This window comes from Mesoplodon mirus (genome assembly GCF_964341445.2).
Source record: "Mesoplodon mirus genome assembly, chromosome: 15".
NCBI classification, from domain to species: Eukaryota; Metazoa; Chordata; class Mammalia; order Artiodactyla; family Ziphiidae; genus Mesoplodon; species Mesoplodon mirus.
Genome location: NC_138991.1, coordinates 1,349,936 through 1,371,496, shown reverse-complemented (window position 1 = coordinate 1,371,496; position 21,561 = coordinate 1,349,936). Strand labels below are relative to the sequence as shown.

General features: G+C 58.0%; 1 protein-coding gene across 1 annotated transcript in view; it reads left to right on the top strand.

The window, feature by feature from the left end:
* NTSR1 (neurotensin receptor 1) overlaps window positions 1-21,561 on the top strand; it is a gene marked incomplete at both ends in the record, with an annotated part of 42,772 nt that overhangs the window by 16,250 nt on the left and 4,961 nt on the right. The gene's annotated exons all lie outside the window — the stretch shown is intronic.

Genomic DNA, 21,561 nt, shown 5'->3' with positions numbered 1-21,561 from the left:
CGACTGCAGTAGGCAGCACAGACGGGACAGCTGGACATGGATTTCCGCAAGGACGTGTGTCCAGGGTGGCTGAAGGAAGCACCTCCAGCCGGAAGAGATGGACCCTGGGCCAGTCGTAATCTCTAGCTGAAAGCTTTTACAACAGATGGCCTCTGGACCCCGGGAATCCAGGCGAACAGCCAGGGCGGGCCTCGGCCTGCAGGAGCTTCCTGGGGCCAGCAGGGACCTGAGGCACTGCCCAGGGCGGGGGGCGTGGCTGCCCAAGAAGCTGCCCCGAGTTTCTTCTCAGTGCTGCCCGTCCTGCCCGGGAGTCTGAGGGGAGATGTTGTCTCAGACTAGCCAGTCTGGTTCCTGGGTGAGGGCCGGCAAAGCGGACCAGGGGACAGGGCATCTGTATCCTGTGCCCTGGGCCCCCCAGTGCTGTGACCGACGCAGGGCCAGCCCAGGTGGCCAGCTCCTGGTGCTGCTCACCCCTTGTCACAGCAGACAGTGCCAGGCCCAGCACGACCGCAGAAATGCCCAAAGCCCATGGCTCATGGCTCATGCCCAAAGCCCATGGCCTGGCCAAAACAGGGCCAATCGGCTCTTTGCACCCCTCCTAGGGCTCCCTGTGAGGACAAGGAAGAGTGAGATTGATCTGCGAGCAGTGTCAGGCTTCCTAAAGCAAGGAGGGCTTCCTGGAGGAGGGGCCGAGGGGCTTTCAAGTCTGGTGAAGGGGGTGGTTTGCTGTTCCCAGGTTCCCTGAGCATCTGAGCTTTGGCCTGGTAGGACGGAGGCTTGAGCTCCTTGGCCCTGATGTTCTCACCTCCCCCCACCTGCTCAGCTGGCCCCGGGTTGCCCCCTCCAGGAAGCCCTCCATCCCTCCACCCCACAACTCCTGTAGCCATCCTCGGTCTCCACTTCCTCCTTGAGGAACGTGGGCAGAGCAAGCGAGGCAGCTCTGACTCCTCGGCATCTGGCTTGGTCGGCAAGCTGCCAAGTCTCGGGGGAGGGGGGGAGGGGAGGGGTCAGACGGACAGCTCAACGCAAGAGTGAGCAAAGCTTCCATTCGACCGAAGCTTTGCTCCTGCGAGTTTTTATGTTTGGTTCTAAGAACTGCAGAGGGCTCGTTTCTCAACATCCCCTCTGCAAAGCTGTTTCTATTTCAGTGAAACTTGAAGGCGTTTGTGGTTTTCATTGCTGACCAGTCCCTGGGCCCGTTTCCACTCTGGCTGGACCAGGGCTCTGCAGAAGATAGTGTGTGCACAGTGGAAGTTTATTTCTATGTGCAGGTCTTGCTCAAAAAGAGAAAGAAAAAAAGGAACATCCGTGAAGGGTGGGCAGGCTGACTGGGAGGCTGGGCTTCGCTGCCAAGCAGATTGCAAGTCAGTCTCTCTGGGGACAAACACCTGCTCCTCGTTCAAAATAGAGGGGCGTCCACCAGGCCCACCTGGATGGGCCAGCAGATGCTCGGGCCGGGCGCTGGCAGCTGCACCACAACCCCCCTCAGCAGGGCCCTGGGCTCAGGATGGAGATGCCTCTCAGCAGAGAAGGGTCTTGGGTGGATTTTATCCTGAGGGAACCTGGGGTGCCGAGTTGGAGAGGGGCCCCTGAGGCACCTGCTGACCCCGCCCCTCCCGAGAACAGTCAGAGAGATACTGTCCTACTGTCTGGCCCTCGTCCATCCACGCCTGGGGCTCTTGGCTGGCAGGTAGTTGATGCTAGACGCACACTCGGCCGCCTTTCCCAGCCTGCAGCCCATGGATTCGCCCAGGTCAGCTTCTCTGCTCTGCCTGCAGCCCCCGGGAGGGCCGGGGCGGGGGGCGGGGAGAGCAGCTGTCTGGGGCAGCAGGGGTGGCAGGCGAGGGGCTCAGGAGAAGTCCAGCCTCAGCCCCTCCCACTGGCGCCCCGGAGTGGGAGCTGCCCGGAGGTTGTCCTGCCCGGAGGTGGGGCTGGGCTGTCACCCTCACATCGGGCATCTCTGGGTCAGGAGTGACTCAGGTCACACAGGCCTGCAGCAGGGCCAGCACCTGCAGCCAGTCACAGCGCAGGGGGCCTGCGGGACACCGGAAGACCGCCCCGGCCCAGCGCAGGACACATGCTCTCCACCCGGGGCTTGGGCCTCTGTCCAAGGTCCCTGCCCAGGCACAGCCACGAGCAGCAGAGTTCATCGGGTCTGTGACACATGCCAGCGGCCAGGGTGGAGTTCAGGGTGATGAGTCAGGAGACGGGCGGCCATGCAGCCGGTGCCGCGGGTGGGGCAGGCGTGCCAATGGCAGTGAGTCAGGGGTGGGGGCAGCTGTGGTGATGTCCTCGGGGGGACCACGCAGGCACGTTGGCCCCAGAGGACCAGGCACCCCAGCTTGCCCATCCGCGGACCAGGCACCCCAGCTTGCCCATCCGTGGACCTCGAGCATCCAGCCTTCCATGCCCTGGTCCCACGGATGCAAAGACGAGCATGGCACTTGCGTCCTGGGCTGCTGTGAAAATTCCAGGAGCCTCGGCCCTCGGCCCCGGTGAGCACCCGCGAGGACTCAGACGTCAGCCATGGGCCTCAACCAGGTGGTTGAGCTCTCGCGCCTCGGTTTCCTCGTCCGTAGGGTGGAGACAGAGCCCCCCTTGCCCGGGCCTCCGGCCCCTGGTGCAAGGCAGCGGGACCCACGGCGGGGGAGTTTGTGGGGGAGGAGAGGTCTTCTGAATGAAAGGGAAGCGTGCCAGAGCCCGAGGGCTCACCCGGGGCGTCACTCCCGCTGTGGCCGGGGGTGAGGGCAGCTGACTCCATGCAGGACAGCCCCCTCAGTGGGACCAGGTTCAGCCCAGTTTGGCCGTGCATGGGGGAAGGGCGGCCGCAGGAGCTTAGCCCCTGTGGCCCTGAGAAGGGTGACCAATCCCCATGTGCTCGGGACTGAGGGCTTCCTGGGCTGTGGGACTTCCGTGCTGAAGCCAGGAGTCGGGAGCAGGCAAACCAGGACAGGGCCTCCCCCAAGTGCCGGGGGGGAAGTGGCCCCTGGTGCCCACCTGAGAGCTTGTTGAGCAGGGCAGAGGCATGGCCAGGAAGGTTAGGGTTTAGGTCTAGCTGGTGGAGGAACACTGTCCTGGACGGGCTTGAGGCTTGGGTGGCAAATGCTGAAACCCCTTGGACTGGCCCAACATCAGGCCCCCACCCTTGGGCTGCAGACAAGGGCTCCCGGCGACGCTGCGCCCAGGTGGGAGGGCCCCGCTGCTCCCCACCCACAGTGGCCTCTGCCGGGTGCTGTGGCTCCGTCAAAGCGCTGCCCTCCTCCCAGGGGCTCGGGGGCCTCGGCTCCCCCAGCAGTGGGTATCTTTCCAGGAGGTCCGGGCCCTAAGCTTGGCTGGCCCAGGCAGGCTCCAGGCGGGCACAGGGGGTCAGTCAGCGGGGGCAGCGGCAGGCAGGATGCAGCTGGTGAGGGCGAGGCTCAGGGGATGGGGGACAGAACAGCAGGGCCCTCTTGCTCCCTGGCATCCAGCTGGAGGACTGGGGGGCTGCCACCTGCAAGGGCAGGAGGGGCTGACCTCTCCCACGGCTCTGTCAGAGGCCACTGGTCCCCCTCAGGGGCCCCTGGAGCCACCGGCGGAGACACATCTGGTCTTGCACCATCTGCCTTGGGGCTAGGGCCTGGAGTCAGGAAAGGAGTCCCCTCAGCCAAGGGGACGTCACAGACGGAGCGTCATCAGAGGGACAAAGCGCAGGGGGGGCGGGTGCTTAGGCAGGGTCACCTGTTCACACAGACGCACCCGGCGGCCCCTTGCTAAGTGCTTAATCCTCTAATTTTGTGCCGTTTTATTTATTTTTAAAGTTTATTTATTTATTTATTTATATAAATTTTTTTTTTTTTTTTTTTTTGCGTTACGCGGGCCTCTCACTGTTGTGGCCTCTCCCGTTGCGGAGCACAGGCTCTGGACACGCAGGCTCAGCGGCCATGGCTCACGGGCCCAGCTGCTCCGTGACATGTGGGATCTTCCCAGACCGGGGCACGAACCCGTGTGCCCTGCATCGGCAGGCAGACTCTCAACCACTGCGCCACCAGGGAAGCCCCTATAAATTTATTTTTTTTAATAAATATTTTTTTATTTTTGGCTGCGTTGGGTCTTCGTTGCTGCACACAGGCTTTCTTTTGTGGCGGCGAGCAGGGGCTACTCTTTGTTGCAGTGCGCGGGTTTCTCATGTGGTGGCTTCTCTTGTTGCGGAGCACGGGCTCTAGGCACGCGGGCTTCAGTAGTTGCAGCACACAGGCTTAGTTGCTCCACAGCATGTGGCATCTTCCCGAATCAGGGCTTGAACCTGTGTTCCCTGCATTGGCAGGCGGATTCTTAACCACTGCGCCACCAGGGAAGTCCCTAGCTTGTTTTTTCAAATCTACTCATGCTTTACTCATGTTCAGCCTGCTCTTTTATTTATTTTTTTAAAAATTCTTCCACCTTGCTTTTTTTTTAAATGAGCAGAGATTTTATTTTATTTTATTTTATTTTATTTTGTCTGTGTTGGGTCTTTGTTGCTGCGCGCAGGCTTTCTCTAGTTGTGGCGAGCAGGGGCTGCTCTTCGTTGTGGTGCGTGGGCTTCTCATTGTGGTGGCTTCTCTTGTTGCAGAGCACGGGCTCTAGGCATGGTGTGGGCTTCAGTAATTGTGGCTCGTGGGCTCTAGAGCGCAGGCTCAGGTCAGTAGTTGTGGCACACAGGCTTAGTTGCTCTGCGGCATGTGGGATCCTCCCGGACCGGGGCACGAGCCCGCGTCCTCTGCATCGGCAGGCAGACTCTCAACCACCGCGCCACCAGGGGAGCCCCCTTATGCCCATTTTAAATGAAATTGGTTGTGTCCTGAGGAAGATGACCACATGGGTGGGGACACCCAAGGAAGGCCGTGGGAACTAGAGACCAAGGGGACACCGTCACTGTTTCCAAACATCTGAAGCGTGTCCAGAATTCTGCCCAGAAGCCTATCTGTATTTTTCACCATCTCCATCGTTCTGCCTTTTCCAGACTGTCATACAAAGAGTTGGAATCACACAGTCTGTAGCCTTTTCAGGTTGGCTTCTTTCACTTAGTAAAATGCTTTTAAGTGTCTTCCATGTCTTTTCATGGTTCAATAATGCCTTTCTTTTTAGTACTGAATAATATTCTACTGTCTGGATGCAACATGGTTTATTTATTCACCTGCTGAAGGACATCTTGTTTGCTTCCAGGTTTTGGCAACTACGAATACAGCTGCTACAAACACCCCTGTTCAGGTTTTTGTATGGATATTAGTTATCAACTCCTTTGGGTAAATACCAAGGAGCACAATTGCTGGATAGTATGGTAACAGTGTGTTTAGTTTTATAAGAAACGGCCAAACCATCTTCCAAAGTGGCTGCACCATGTTGCATTCCCCCCAGCAACGAATGAAAGTTTCATGTTGCTCCACATCCTCATCAGCATTTGGTGGTGTGAGGTTTTCTGTTTTTTGTGGGGTTTTTTTTGCGGTACGCGGGCCTCTCACTGTTGCGGCCTCTCCCGTTGCGGAGCACAGGCTCTGGATGTGCAGACCCAGCGGCCATGGCTCACGGGCCCAGCCGCTCCGTGGCATGTGGGATCCTCCCGGACCGGGGCACGAACCCGTGTCCCCTGCATCAGCGGGCAGACTCTCAACCACTGAGCCACCAGGGAAGCCCCCTCTCATTGTTGTTTTGATTTGCATTTCCCTAATGACTTAGGATGTTAAGCATCTTGATTTCATATGCTTATTTTGTCATCTGTGTATCTTCTTTGATGAAGTATCTGTTCAGATCTTTTGCCCATTTTTAAATTGGGATGTTTGTTTTCTTATTGTTGAGTTAAGAGAGTTCTTTGTATATTTTGGAGGGTTTTTTCCTTTATATATATATTAAATTCTTTTAAAAAACATTTATTTATTTATGTATTTTTGGCTACATTGGGTCTTTGTTGCTGCACGTGGGCTTTCTTTAGTTGTGGCGAGCGGGAGCTACTCTTCATTGCAGTGCACGGGCTTCTCATTGCAGTGGCTTCTCTTGTTGCAGAGCACGGGCTCTAGGCGCAAGGGCTTCAGTTGGTGTGGTGCACAGGCTTAGTTGCTCCGCGGCATATGGGATCTTCCCGGACCAGGGCTCAAACCCATGTCCCCTGCATTGGCAGGTGGATTCTTAACCACTGCGCCACCAGGGAAGTCCATTCCTATTTTTTTATTGTGGTAAAGTTCACATACAATTTACCACCTTAATCATTTTTAAGAGTTCAGTTCAATGGTACTACGTATTTTCACATTGTTGTACAACCGTCACCACCATCCATCTCCAGAACTCTTTTCATCTTGCAAAACTGAAACTATACCCATTAAACACTCACTCCCCATTCCCCCCCACCAGCACCTGGCAACCACTGTTGTGCTTTCTGTCTCTGAATTTGACTACACTAGGGACCTCAAACAAGTAGAATCAGAGTGTCTGTCCTTTTGTGACTGGCTTATTTCACTGGCTTATTTCACTGAGCACAATGTCTTTGAGGTTCATTCATGTTGTAGCAGGTGACAGAATATCCTTCCTTTTTAAGGCTAAATACTATTCCATTGTATGGATATGCCACAATGTGTTTATCCGTTCATTTGTGGATGGGTACTTGGTCGCTTCCACCTCTCAGCTGTTGTGAATAATGCTGCTGTGCCACATGGGTGAGCAAATATCTCTTTGAGACCCTGCTTTCAAATCTTTGGGTGATATACCCAGAAGTGGAATTGCTGGGTCAATTTTTAAATTTTTTTTGAGGAACTGCTAAACTCATTTCCACAGCATTTTACTCTCAACCACTGTGCCACCAGGGAAGCCCCAAGAGGAATATCTTTGATGTCCGAGTTCCTGGGCCTTTGACCCACTGGGCGCACATGCGTGTTTTTACCCCACAAGCAGGAGGGGGCACAGGGCCCATCACCAGGTCGGTCAGCCGCGGGCCGGCCGGGCCACGCAGCTGCCACAGGAGGCCAGGCGTCTCCCCCGGGGGTGGACCCCAGGCTCCCTCCAACTGTCCAGCTCACAGACCGGCTGCTGCAGCTTTCCTTGGGTGCCCGTGGCCATGGGGGACAGAATCCCGGAGCTCCCCATCCCGTGTCGGGTGATGGACGGGGAGCCAGGTGTGCGTGTGTCCGGGGGGCCCGCAGCTTCGTCCCACTTTCACCACCCGGCCAAGGTCAGGGGAGCCCTGGGTCTAGGCCAGAGCCCCACGCAGCCACCTTTGGTTTAGGAGAAGTAGGTCAATCAACAGGGCGAGAGGGGCCCTGCCCCTCCCCGTTCCCCAGTGAGCATCTCTCCTCCTGCGGGTGGGGATCACCGTGGGGCAGCCACGGCCTGCGGACCCTGCTGACATCTGGGTGAAAGGGGCCTCTGGCAGCCTTGTCACATCCCTGCGAGATGCCTGGGATCCCAGGCGGTCTGTGTCCTGAGAGCCACAGAAAGCAGACCCGCCTGGGTATCATGCATCCATGAATATTCATGCAAGAAATTGACTTGCAAATCCCAAGTAATTTACATGTCATAAACAGTGTGTGGGTGTCTTTTCGGGATAAAAGCTGTCAGAGAAAATGAATCTTGATTACCAGTCGTAACAGGGAGACAGCCTCTGTGTCTGCATCCACGTCTCTGTCTGCATCCTCGCAAGGCTGCCTGGAGACACCTTTGTGCGACCATCCTTCAAAGTCTCAGCTCCAGGGGATGAACATTAGTGAGAATAAGGAGAGAAAGAAGCGGTGGGTTCCAGCCTGAGCTGCGGGCTGACGTGCCCACCCACGCTCCTCTCTGCGGGCTGTGAGCACTGTCGCAGGGACGGTGGTGTCCCTTGGTCAGGGACACTCAGGGCTCCATGTGGAGTCAGTCTGTGTCCATTCCAATGTTCCGGACTGGGAGAAGGTCTAGAAATCGTGGCTGCAATTGAGTGGCTGGGGGCCTCTCACCCAGTGATGCGCTGGGTCAGCTCGGGGAGGGCACGGCGCAGTGGTCCACGGACGCCTTTGAGAGGGAGGGGCCCCCACCCTCTGGTGGCCGCTCTTGACTTGGGTCTCAGGTGATAAGGAAGGTTCTGAGCTGGGTGAGCAGACCTCACGTGAGGGGTCCGTGACGAAGGTGTGATTAATGTTTGGTCCCCATCAAGCCCTGTGACAGCCCTGACGTGGCTGCTCCCAGCATCACTAATGATAGTTTTGAGAGCCGACTCTGATCGCCATGGCCGCCCTTGGGGCTCGGGGCTCTCCCGACCGGCCCCGTTTATAGATGAGCAGGCGGACGCTCAGGTGGGGAAGCCGCTTGCTCCGCCTCTTATCCTGGGACCCGCCGCCCCTCCCAGCGTCCTGTCCTCAGGGCTTAGTTCCTTGACAAAACTCTGGTTCATTTCTGAGGCTTGGTGGCTGACAGGACAAAAGAAGAGGGTGCCTTCCCGGGATCGCACCCTGTGGCCCCTGCCCCCTAGGAAATCTTGGTGCATCTGGATTCTTCGTGGGGTACAGAGAAGGCCATTATTGGTTCTGGAAGCTATGGCCCCAAACGCAGGCTGCCCTGGAGTCTGTGCTGCTCCTATAGTGTCTTCCAGAGGGACTGCTTGCCCACCGTTCCTATAGGGGGGCTTCATTTTCTAGTGCAACATTGCTCGTGGCTCCTTTTAAATGAATGACTCATCCTTGACCTTGTGCAGATCCTGTTTTGGGGATGACCAGGGGGTCCGGGGGCTGCACCTCTGTCTCCCCCCGCTGACCAGAGATGGGACCAGGGGAGTGCAGGCGCCATGGGCTGTGGGGTGGATGCCACCTGGAAACGGTTCTGCGTGGCTTCTCATAAGAACTCCGAGCTGCCCTGTGTGCGGTGCGGTGTCCAGTCTGAATCCCGGGAAGCTTTCGGTGTAAAATACACACCCGTGATTCCAGAGAGCTTGTATGAAGGGAAAATGTACAGGATTTCACTAACGCTTTTTATACTGGTTGCGTGTTGAAATAATATTTTGAATGTATTGAGTTAAATAAAATCTATTAATGACATTATTTTCACCTGTTTCTACTTTTTTTAATGTAGCCCCTAGACAACTGTAAATCATTTACGGCTGGCACAAACTGCACTATTCTATCGTGCTGTACAGCCGCAGCCTCCCGGGGAAGGAAGCTGCCTGTCCGTGCACACAAAGCTCCCGTGTGTGCTTGGGGCCGTTTGCCAGAGCCTCCCCCAGGTTAAGGGCCCCCCATGTGGAGACAGCTCATCCCTTCCTTTGCCAGCTGTTCTGGACTGAATGTGTCCCCCAAATTCATGTTTTGAAGCACTACCCCCAAAGTCATGGTATTAAGGGATGGGGCATTTGTGGGGTGATGAGGTCATGAGGGTGCAGCCCCCATGATGAATTAGTGCCCTTATAAGAAGAGGCCAGAGAGCCCCTCGCCCTCTTTCTGCTACATGAGGACACGGAAGGCAGCCTCACCTGAGACCGTCCACTCCGGCACCTGGTCTCAGCCCTCCAGCCTCCAGAGCTGTGAGAAATAGATTGTGCCGTTTATGAGCTGCTCAGTTGAGGGTACTGTGTTAAGGCAGCCTGGGCAGGCGGTCGTTCATTTATTCGTTCACACGGTCAGTGTGTGGGTGACTGGAGGGCACCAGGCTCTGTCCCCAGGCAGCAGCGGGGCGGGGTGGCAGCAACTAAGAGACACACACACATCATCACAAGTGCCCAAGGGAACCGCTGTCCCTCGGCCTCTCCACCGTCCCCGGCTCTGCCACTGCCCACCTGGCCTGCTAGGGGCGTGAGGACAGCCTGGCGCTCCCAACAGCCCTGGGCCCAGGCCAGCCCCATTCACAGTCATGCAAATCGCCGTAATTGCAGGTGGGAGGTGGGGCCACAGGAGAGGCTGAAAGCCTGTCTGCTCTGCGCACGGGCGCCCGGTTCAGCTGGATCTCGCTTCTGCATCAAAAACCTAATGTCAGCGTCTTGACGCACGCCCAGTCTAACAGATGAACCGATTGTGCCTTTGGGACAAACACGGCGTTAGGAGGGAGACTGAGTTCCTTGCGTGGGTGGGAGAGGACGCAGAGGAAGTGGCCCCTGACGAGATGCCCTCTGCAGGGAGCAGCCCCTGCGGGGTAGGCGCCCCCCCCCACGGCTTCCTCCACGTGGCCAAGGACAGGTTGGTGGCCACGCCCCAGGTGCCACCCTCCCATCACTCCCTGGGGGCAGGTAACCCCGGGAGCCATCTCCATCCACTCAGGCTGCTCCGACGGACCAGGCTGGGGGCTTCTAACAACACGTGTGTTTCTCACAGCCCTGGGGCTGGACAACCAGGATCCAGGTCCTGGTACTGACCGTGTCCTCTCCCTGTCCTCACATTGGGGGGCGAGCAGGGGCCTCCCTGGGCCTCTGACCCCATTACGTGGCTTCACCCTCACGACCTCATCACCTCCGGGAGGCCCCACCTCCTAACACGTCACCTTGGGGGGTAGGATTCGACAGGTGAATTTTGTAGGACACACTTTCTGTCCACAGCGGTGTCGCCCCCTCTGTGTAATGTGAGATTGGAGCGAGGGTGAGAAAGGTAACACACAAAATAAATACACAGGTGAGGGGGGCACCAGGGATGTAGTCTGTGAGGCTGTGAGGCTGGGCCTGCAGACCCCACTCGGGGGGTGGGTGGCAAATGGCAAAGCAGTGGCCAGAAAGCCGGGGCTCTGGCCGACCCCTATTTCTGGCTGAGAGCTTTCTTCAAAGGCATCTAGTCTGAAAATCAAATTTGGATTCCGGGTTCAAGCACCCTCTTCATTAGAGTCTAATTTTCAGAGCCAGGTAATTATCATCTAAATCTGCTAATTTTCATCCCTCAACAGAAACCAGTGTGCCGTGATTATAATAAGCCTGGGTGCTGGCCGAGGGGAAGTTTGTTCAGAAACACGTCCCCTCAGTGGTGGCATGGACTGGGGGCCACAGGGTCTGCTCAGAATCAGGGGTGCAGCAGCTGGACAGCATGGAACCTGATGGCCTTCTCAGTGGCGACTTGGAGGGAGGCCCAGGCCTCGAGCTGTCATGAGGCATTTTTCCCTCGTTGAAGTGACCACCCGGGCTCTGCGTGAGCCAGTGTCACCCAACTACACTCAGGTCCACTCACCCACGCGCAGTAAAGCCAATCTGCTGACACCTGGCTGTGATGAAGGAAAATGCAGCGTTTATTGTTGGCCCCAAACATGGAGTCCAGGGCAGCTAGCGCTGAAAAAGCCCAAACTCCCCAATGGGTTTCAGGGGAGCATTTTTTTTTTTTTTTTTGCGGTATGCGGGCCTCTCACCATTGTGGCCTCTCCCATTGCGGAGCACAGGCTCCGGACGCCCAGGCTCAGCGGCCACGGCTCACGGGCCCAGCCACCCCGCGGCATGCGGGATCCTCCCGGACCGGGGCACGCACCCGCGTCCCCCGCATCGGCAGGCGGACTCCCAACCACTGCGCCACCAGGGAAGCCCCAGGGGAGCATTTTTAAGGCCCAGTTGGGTCGGGGGGCAGTGGGGGGAGTCGCAAGGTATGTGATCAGCTCGTGCACAATTAATTATCTGATTGGCTGCCGGTGAGGTAACAGGGTGGGGTCACAGGGGTTCACGTTATCAGTCCTCAGACTCCAGGAGGCCTGGGGGCTACATGATCATGGTCATCAAGTACTTAACATCTTCCATTTGGTGGGGGTTTTAGCATCTGTGAAACAACTCAGGAAGCTGCATCAGATACTGTTATCCGAGTACTTCCGAGAGGACCTACAGCAGAGGACATGGGGGAGGAGTCTGTCCCAGGAAGGACTCAGAGGCCCTGCTCGGTTACACCAAGAGCAAAAGAGGACCAGACACAGGAGACAAGTGTGCACACACGCAGCTCACACACACGTGCACACATAGACACAAACACACATGCACAGTAAGCGGGACCGAGGTTTGGGGGCTTGAGGGAAGACCACTTAGACACCGTCAAAGCACAGACCCCTTAAAGGATGCCGGTCACTCGTCTCAAGCTGGGCTCAGCTGCCCAGGGCCCTCTCATGTTTGATTTCACACTCACTTGAGTTTGATTCAGCAGCAGGCTCTTCTCTTTCAAGCTTTAATTACACGCTGCTGGTTTTTCAAGAAGTCGGACCCACAGGTCAGATTCGCTGATGAGCCTCTCTTCACGGGAAATAAAAGTAAAAGACACTGCCCCCACCCCCACCATGCTCCTTACCCTACTCTGCAGTGTGGCAAGAGGGGTGGGACACCACAGGTGGTGCCCAGTTACCTTTATAAAACCAGTCCCCACCTGGCCAGCTGGCTGCTGGCAACCTGTCCCTAGAACCAGAGTCTATAAAGAGATAAGAAAAAAAAAGTACCCAAATTCTGGGGTCAGATAGCCCAGTCAGCCACACAAATCACCCCTGCCCACCGCTCCCACCACATCCCCCTGCCTTCACAGGACTTGTTGTCAGTGCTTGGGGCAGGGGCTGGGGGGTATATTATTTTATTTAAGCAAGGTTTCCCTCCAAGGAGAAAATGCAGTGGTGGGACAGATAAATTAAAAACACAGCACTTTGTAAGGCAGTGTCTCAGCTAACCTCTGCTGAGTAACAAAAGAGCCCCAAACTTATTGGCTTAAAACACTAGCTATTTATTTGCTTGTGATCCGTTGGATGGCAAGTTGAGCTGGCTCAGCCGGTCTCAGCTGGGGTCACTCATGTGGCTTCGGTCATCTTGTGGCTGCACTGGGCCTGGATGGGTCTGAGACAGCCTCATTCATCTGTCTGGAGGCTGGTGCTGGCTCTCACCTGGACCTCTGTCCCAGGGTGAGAGGCACATCAGGGTTTCTTCACATGGTGGCCGCCACATTCTGAGAGAGCCAGCAAAAGAGTGTGAGGCCTGGCTGGGAAGGCACAGGCCAACACGGCCGCTGCATTTTGCTGGTCAGAGCCAGCCCAGTCGAGGGGTGGGCCACAGACCCTACGTCTCTATGCTTCACCCCTCCCCCTCTTCCATGACCAGGAGGAAATGGCCCACTGTCTGGGATCTGACGCCGCCCAGCCCCCCGGGCTCCTGAGATCTCACGTGCTCCCCTCCTTCTCAGGCCCGTGGGTGCCCCTCATCCCTCAGGTCTCTGTATGGAGGTCCCTCCTCCAGAAAATGGCCCCTTTCCCCCCAGGCTGGGCCTCGTGCTCGCCTCCATGCCGTGTTTGTCCACCTGTCCTCCACGCTCGCCTCAGTCTATGTGCAGGGTGCCTCGCATACAGCAGGTGCTCAATAAGTGCTTGTGACGTTTAGACAAGGTGGGCTTGGGTGCACGGTGCATTCAGAGGATGGAGGACGGAGCGTGAAGCACAGGCTGGTGGGCCTGCGGTGGGGAGGCTACGGGTAAACAGAAGGGAGGGTGCTGGAACATTCCAGAAGGGACGCAGAGCCTGTCCCTGTTCAAATCCGTGGCTCCTGGGCTGGGAGGAAGCCGGCTGCCCTGGGCCTGTCTCCAGGTAATTGCCTGAGTCACAGGAGGCCTGAGCAGCACAGCCTCGTTTCCTGAAATTGCATCTGAGGCAAAGAAGGGCTGATGAGCCTCGAGTGGAACATCAGGAAGGCCTCTTGGTGGTCCCTGCAAGCCGTTGGCCTGGCTCTCAGGAGAGGGAGGCTTCCCTGGGTGCCAATCAGTGCCCCCTCCGCCCCTCCCCGCCCCCAGCCCCCGAGCTCAGACCGTCAACAGTGCTCCAGGCACCCAGGGCCTGGGTCAGGCGGGGGTCCTTCTGCAGGGTTGCGGGCAGAGCAGGAACTGGGCTGGGGGCCAGCCTGGGCTGTCCTCAGTCCCCTGGCCTTCAAGGTGGACCAGCCACCCCCATCTTCATAGGCAGGAGACAGTCCCAGCGTGAGAAGGGGTCGTGCCCGGGGGGCGGCGAGACCCCAGCCTGGGCTGCTCTGCCCTTCACTCCAGTTCTAGAAACACAAGTGACCCCACAGGCCCACCTCTCACACGCGTGTGGAGAGCAGTGAGTCTCGTGTGCCCCGGGCCGTTCACACGACGCAAAGGCCAAGGCTGGTCGCTATTGCAGAGGCACCCTGTGCAGCGTGAAGGAGGACTGCGTAGTGGAACACCACGTGGTCACGCAGCCGCGTGGAGGCCTGTGGTCTCTTGGGGACGGAGGAAGAACGGTCTTTAACAGAGACGGTTGTCGGGGGAACGAGCTTCGGAATGGCGCTGGGCAGCTGACCGGCACCCACTGGCATTCCCTCTTCCTTTACTGATTGACTTTTGTCCTGGAGAGGCGCACAGCTGGGCCCGCCGGCCCTGGTGGGGACCAAGTGGGGGTGGGGCGCAGGACCCCACCATCATTTCTAAGGCGCCCCACTCCTAATCACAGCCATTTGGAGTGGAAGCCCTAGGAGGCCTGGCTGAAGGAGCAAAAGTGTCACTTCCCGGGGCTAAGCCCGGAGCACAAGGTCCCCTCCACGCCCAGGGGCTGGTCAGCTTGGGAAAAAAGCTAGATCCAAACGCTGGTCCAGTGGGGCCTGGGGGGACGTGGGTGGCCGCTCCCAGCCCCCCTCCCTCACACCGGCCGCTCGGCTCCGGGTCCCCCGTAATCAGATTCCCCCCAAGCAGGGACGGAGCGCTAATTCTATTGAAAGGAGCCGAGACACTGGGTACAGGGCCAGATGTCCACGGGGAACGCAGTTACCACTCCGCCAGTGGATGGTAATTCAAAATCGGGAAGGAACAGGATACTTGCTGAGCTGCCCACACAAGGACATGGCAAGAAAACACTGAAAATCGTGGGATTGGAGATTCAATCCCACAACTGAATCACAGAATTGGAGATTCAGCTGCCAGTGAACACGCAGTAGGGCCGCTTCCCCGCCCACCCCTAGAGGTGGAGGACAGGCCCCGGGGGCTGGAGCATCACTCCTTCCTAAGCGCTTTCTGAAATGCACGTGACACCAGCTTGGACCCGGTCCTGCAGGACTCACTCCCAGGCACGGCTGGGGAATTCGCACAGTTCCTCAGAAATCCACTCCCAACGTCCACCAGCCCCCAGGGGCTCTTGATTAAGACCAGGGCCCCAAGTCTTCCTGGCATGGAGCAGAGAACGTTCTTCGATGGCTTGACTTCCTTCAAGGGTGCATGCAGAACACTCCATGTGGAACCGGCACCACTTTTACTCCTGAATCAAGGTGGCCCTACATGGCAGAAAGGCACACACAGAAGGCTTGGCAACCGACCATGGGGGCTCATGTTTGGACCGGGAGCCACCCTGCAAGACAGAATTTGTCACAAGCAAGAAGATGGTCATCGTCGTGGTGTGAGGTGCCGGTGGGGGTAAGAGCTGGGGTGCACCTGCTGTGGGCTGTGGTTTCATGGTAGGTGACCAGGTGACCACTAAGGTGCCTCCCTGCCCACATTCCATGAGACAGAGAGGCGGGGGCCAGGCCCGGGGTCAGACTTCCACCCCCTGCCCTGTGCCTGTCCTTGTCAAGGATTTTTACAGCCCCGTTGGTTGCTAATTAGCAGATGTCTCACTGATTTGAATGTTCTCATGGGCTTTTTAGCCAACAGATATCTGAAAACACAGCAAACAGGACTTCAGTCCACAGATGGTCTCGATGCAGTTTTGAGATGGGATGCCACGACCGGAACGCGACTCACCACCCCGGCTTCCACACCCAGGGTGATTAACGAGCCCCCCACCAACTCACAGCCAAGGCCAGGCCCCCAGCACCTGCCCTGTGTGCTGCTGAGGGCACGGTCCCATCCTGCCTCTCCTCGAGGACGGCGACCCTGGTACAGGTGGAGGGACAGGCGCAGTGGGAGGGCCATTTCCCTAATCCGATTGAGGGTGTCCTGGCAGCCTGGCTGGTGCCAGCGCTGCAGCACAGCCGGGACCAGGCAGGATGTGGCTGCAGGGCGGAGGGGTCCTCTGTGGCTCCAGCACTCCAGGAGGGTAAAGACTCCCACGCACAGGGCTGCTGGCTGCACGGGCAGCGGGGACTTGGTGGGGCCTCTTGCAGAGGTTACAGGCTGCTCACCTGCCCTTCATCAGTGGACAGGAAGGGTCTGGGGACAGGGTGGAGTGTCCCTGTTGATCCCTGCCCCCAGCTGGCGTGGGGGTCCCACTCCCCAGTCCCTCCCCACCCAGTCATCCCAACCACAGTTCCTCCCAGCCCGGTGCTTCTCCCCACCAGGGCAGCCCCTCCACAGCGATGGGCTCTGTCCATGGTCCTGAACCCTAAGACTCCCTGGGGCACGAACATTCTCTCCACTCTAAGTCACTGGTGACTCTGGTCAGTCCTCTCCCAGAAACTCCAAAGCTGAAGAGGAGCATGGGGACCAGCGTGGAGCGGAAGGGAGATCAAAGAAAGGAGAGAGTAGTGGACAGATGTTCAGCCCTGAGAGATCACCACGGAGTCGTGGCCTCTGGACTAGAAGTTGTTCTCAAATTTTTGCAGTTACCCAAAGTGTCCCCTCTGGGAAGCTGGGGGTGGGGCATGCATCCACCGAAGTGAGGTCCCCCGACACTTGTCCACGACCAGGGGGTTCTCCGTTCGTCTGATCTCTGCTCTCTGCGTGTCACAGGCCCGAGTGAGCACTGGGCTGTGGGCCAGACTGTGTCTGGGCTTTTTCTTCTATAAAGTGAGAGCACCAATAGCTTCTATGTGCATATTCCACAAGGTGACACATGCAAGTCACTGAACATGGGTCTGGCTCGTGGAAAGCACTCTGTTAAGAGTTAGCTAAAGGGGGGCTTCCCTGGTGGCGCAGTGGTTAAGAATCTGCCTGCCAATGCAGGGGACACGGGTTCGAGCCCTGGCCCAGGAAGATCCCACATGCCACGGAGCAACTAAGCCCGTGCGCCACAACTACTGAGCCTGCACTCTAGAGCCCACGAGCCACAACTACTGAAGCCCACACACCTAGAGCCTGTGCTCCGCAACAAGAGAAGCCACTGCAATGAGAAGCCTGCGCACCACAACTAGAGAAAGCCCGTGCACAGCAACAAAGACCCAATGCAGCCAAAAATAAATAAATAAAATAAATTTGTTTAAAAAAAAAAAAAAAGAGTTAGCTAAAGAGTGTGTATCAACCAGAAAGTGGAAGTCCTTTATACTGAGCCAAAATCTGGTACTAGAGCCACCTAATGGTGGGTGGGGCTGCATTGCAAGGGGCTGAGACTCGTGGCCCGAGTGGCCAAGCTAAGCCCGGAGCTGCACAGAGTCCGTGGAGCCCCCTCCCCTCCCCGAGGTGGCCTTTCAGGCCCTAAGATGACTCACTTGGTGCCTCAGCAATGCAGGCAGTTCTTGGGGAGGCTCGGGGTCCCTCCCCTGCAGGCACACGCTGGGCTTCTCCTCAGACACTCAGGCCTGCGGTCAGTGCTCTGACCCACAAAGCAGCGGGCCCTCAACGCTGGTCTGTCTTCTTTCCCAGACGCTTGTCTGCCATGGACCGCGTGTGCCCTCCTGGGTGGGGTCCCAGCAGCATCCGGAGGGTCTGGTGCTCATGAGATGAGGGATGGTGGAGGGCAGAGTTACTCGGACAATGTCAGCCCGGGAGATTCTGGGCTGTGTCACCCTGAAGGACAGCTTCTGCCCTCCCAGCCCTCGTGTCCCGCCTATGAAGCGAAGGTGGGTGCACTGAGATCTGGTCCCCTCCACCTCCAACACCCCCGTCCCAGGGCGGCAAGGTGGGCTATGTTGTTCTCGTGTCACTGTGGGACCAGGGGCCCGGGCACCTGTCACAGGACACACGTTCATTCCACTCAGGTGCTTTAAGGTCAAGAGGGTGTGCCCGGAGCCCCCAGCTCCCTGCCCTTTCCCTGGGTCGGCCTGGGTCAGCCTCTGTTAGGCTTCTCTCCAGGGAGCCATCCTGGGCGTAGAGACGGCTCCTTACTTTACGGAGGCACCAGCTGCTCCGTGCTTGCTCTTTTCACTAAACCGTGACCTTGGCCCTCCCTGTCGGTCATTCTCAGCGTCTACAGCACCCCGTGGTGTGGATGCATCATAACTTATCAACCAGCCCGAGTGGGTGGGCATTGAACTTGTTCTGGGTTTTTGCTTTTCGAGCAAGGCTGTGCTGAGTGACAGTGACAAACAGGGACTCTGGAGTGACTTGCATGATTGTTCTGCCCTTGGTGGTGGCCAAGAGGGAGGGGGTTTTCAGCATTTGCTGGGTGAGGAGGTTAGGAGGAGGCAGTCCCTAAAGCCTGGGCCTGGCTGCACTGGTCATCTGCTGGGGGTGGCCCCTGCCAGGCCAGCGAGGCCATCTATGTTGGAGGGTTTGACAGGAAGCCCCTTCGCTCAGCCTCTCCCCTCAGAAGCTGTTGTACAAACTGCTGAGTTTTGCAAACACCCTGAGAGATATATTTATTTATTTATTTATATTTTTTTATGGCTGTGGTGGGTCTTTGTTGCCGTGTGCGGGCTTTTCTCTAGTTGTGGCAAGTGGGGGGTCTACTCTTTGTTGCGGTGCGCGGGCTTCTCAGTGCGGTGGCTTCTCTTGTTGCGGAGCACAGGCTCTAGGCCCGTGGGCTTCAGTAGTTGTGGCACGTGGGCTTCAGTAGTTGTGGCTCATGGGCTTCAGTAGTTGTGACTCGTGGGCTTCAGTAGTTGTGGCTCATGGGCTTCAGTAGTTGTGGCACGTGGGCTCAGTAGTTGTGACTCGTGGGCTCTAGAGCGCAGGCTCAGTACTTGTGGTACCTGAGCTTAGTTGCTCTGCGGCATGTGGGATCTTCCCGGACCAGGGCTCGAACCTGCGTCCCCTGCATCAGCAGGCGGATTATTAACCACTGCACCACCAGGGAAGCCCCCGAGCGGTATTTTGCACCTTCCCACTCACCGCAGGCTGGTGTTGAGCCATGAAGCTCGGGAGTCCAGGGCCTGTCTCTTTACCTAAACACAGTGGGATCAATCAGAGAGAAACAGGCCGGTACAAGACAAGCTGTTGCCCCTCGGAGGAAGGGTAGACGGGACGACAGCCTTGAAGGAGGAGGCAGAGGCGTGAGGACCCCCCGGCTATGCGCCTCCCATTGGCGCCCCGCCCCTGTTTGCAGGCAGGTCGGGGGCAGCCCTTCCTCCCAGACAGACCTGTGTCCTGTTCCACTTTCTTTTTATTTCCTAACCATTCACTCTCTGTCCCTCACAAAATTACAGATGCTGGAGAGCAGAGACCAGGCCCTCCCGGGTGCCCTCCTTTCACCTGTGAGGGCCCATCCTTAGGCAGGCCCCCCACAAAGGTGGGGTCTCTCTCCTGAACAGCAGGCCTGGGGCTGGTTCTCATAGGACAAACGTGATTGGTGGCGAGGTGAACACGCGGCCTGTGTGTGTCCAATGAGGACTCGCCCACTGGCCAGGAATGGAGGGGGTGGGTGTTTCCAGGGAAGCGGACGGAGGTCCTGGGGAGGGACAGTGGAAGCAGCAGGCCCTGAGCGTCCAGCCCCCAGCTCTGCAGCCCGTCACCCACCTCCTCCCACTGGGTCAGGCGCTATCTTTACCACAGGCCACGTTTGCCTCATCGGGAACTGCTCCTGGCCTCTCTCCTGCTCCCCTGATTTAGTCGCGCCAAACTACTCTCATACAATCTCTTTTTAGCGCCCTCCCATAGTGCGTGAGGCCTCCCGTCCCCTACTGACCTGTCACCTCCCTTTCCAGAACTTTCCTGGCTACTCTTAGATTATCATTTTTTCCATTTGAATTTTAGAGTCAGGCTGTCTATCCCCAGGTGGTCTCACATTTTATTGGTTCAAATGCACAGACGAGGCGCATCCCTGCACGTCCGCATGTCTCTGTCTGGAAGGGCCCCGGTTGCCCCTCCTTCTCCTCTGTCCTTCCTGTGGCTACACTCGCAGTGGTTCCTGGACATCTTGCACAGGGCTTAGCAGGCTCCCTTCTCTTTGCTTGTTGCCGGGAGTGGGCTGCTCCCCTGTTCCCAGAAGTTGGGGGTGGAGTGCAGGAAAGGGGTACAGGCTGAGCTCCCATCCGTGCTGTGAGCCTCGGCAAGAGAAGGCAGACCCCGAGAGTCAGGCGTTGCCCTGGTACCCCACAATCCAGGTTCAGTCTCAGTCTCCAGGCTGGAGGGGCGGGGGACGCCGAGAGAAGACACGCCCCTCCGGAAGCCCACGCCGGCCCGAACCTCGTCCCCAGGCCTCTGTTGGGGGGCCTGCAGTGCCGGGGCACCTCTCCCCACTCCAGAACCTCAGGATCAGGGCCTGGACTTCTCCCAACTGGGGGATCCTCTTGGGGGGCCTAGGCCCTGGTCCACCGCTCACGGCCCCCAGAGGTGGCTGTTTTCGCTGTCTGTGTTCATCGAAGTATGGTATTTCAAATGTTGTGACATTTTAAATCTGTGTTGAATACACTTGTTTTGTTTAAATTATGCCCGGCTGTGGTGACTCACGGGAATTGGTTTGTCTCCTGGGCCCAGGCCCGGCATCCCCCTGCACCCCAGCCCAGCCCCCGGCCCAGAGCTGCCCCTCGGCCACACCAGCCCCTCATCGTCCTGCGGGAGGACCTCCAGACCGCCACTTGAGCTCAGTGGACGCAGGAGAGAAGGGTGCCCAGGGGAGGCCACTCCCAAGCACCCAGCCGGTGACTAGTGGCGGGCGCAGGGCTGGCAAGTGTGGAGAGGCCGCCTGCTGAGGGCCCACGCGGCCCCTGTCCGACGTGTTTGTCCTCTAGTTTAGGGGAGTTTTTTTCAAAAGGAGCCAGAGGTGACCTCAGCCACCATCTCCTGGATGCCTAGAGTCCTCCCAAGCGGGACCCGGAGCACCGTGGGGCGGGCAGGGCTTGCGGAGGCATCGGCCAATGCCCCGAAGAGAGGGCCATGTGAGCCGCCCTGCTCAGGACAGACGCCGGACATGCAGGAGGCCCAGGAGGCGAACCCATCCACGTTCCAGAGCCTCCAGCACCTCTTGGCTTCCTGCTGGCCGCTGCCGCGTTAGCAGGACAGAGCTGGACGGTCCTTGCCCTGCCGAGACAGCCCTTGTCTACCATCGAGGAGACCCCCATGCTGGACCCTCAGCTCTGCTCTCAGGGCTGTGGGCAAACCCGAGTGAGGAGATGGAGGGGGCAGCCTGGAGCCCGGGGCACCCCCGTGCAGACCCCGGGAACCAGGTGGGGCCAGTGCAGTGTCTCTCCAGGTGCAGCCGTTTGCCCTTTGACTCTGAAGTTCACGTGAGCATTAAGGGCAGTGGCGTTGGGTAGGGGGCATGGAGAAGAGGCGCCGCCCCCTCACAAGGGTTCGCGAGCTCACACTTAGAAGCTCGGGCGTCGGAACATGACGTGAGGACCAGCGTGCTCAAAAGACGGCGCCAAACGCGGTTTTACACCAGAGGCTTGTTACTCCGGGGCCCTGGGAGGTGATGCCGGATTCAGGACCAGCTCGGTGGGAGGCCGTTCCCCATCGCTGGCCAGGGCCACCCGCGTCCACTGGCGGGTTTGCGTCCCCGTCAGGAACGGCAGTGGCGGCTCAGGGAGGCCACAGCTGTTCGGGCTGAGCAGGTGCCCATGAAGGCAGGTCTCAGCCTGGTGTCGCTGAGGGGTTGGGCTCCAGCTCAAGTCCAGGTCCAGCCACTTCTGAGCTGGTGACT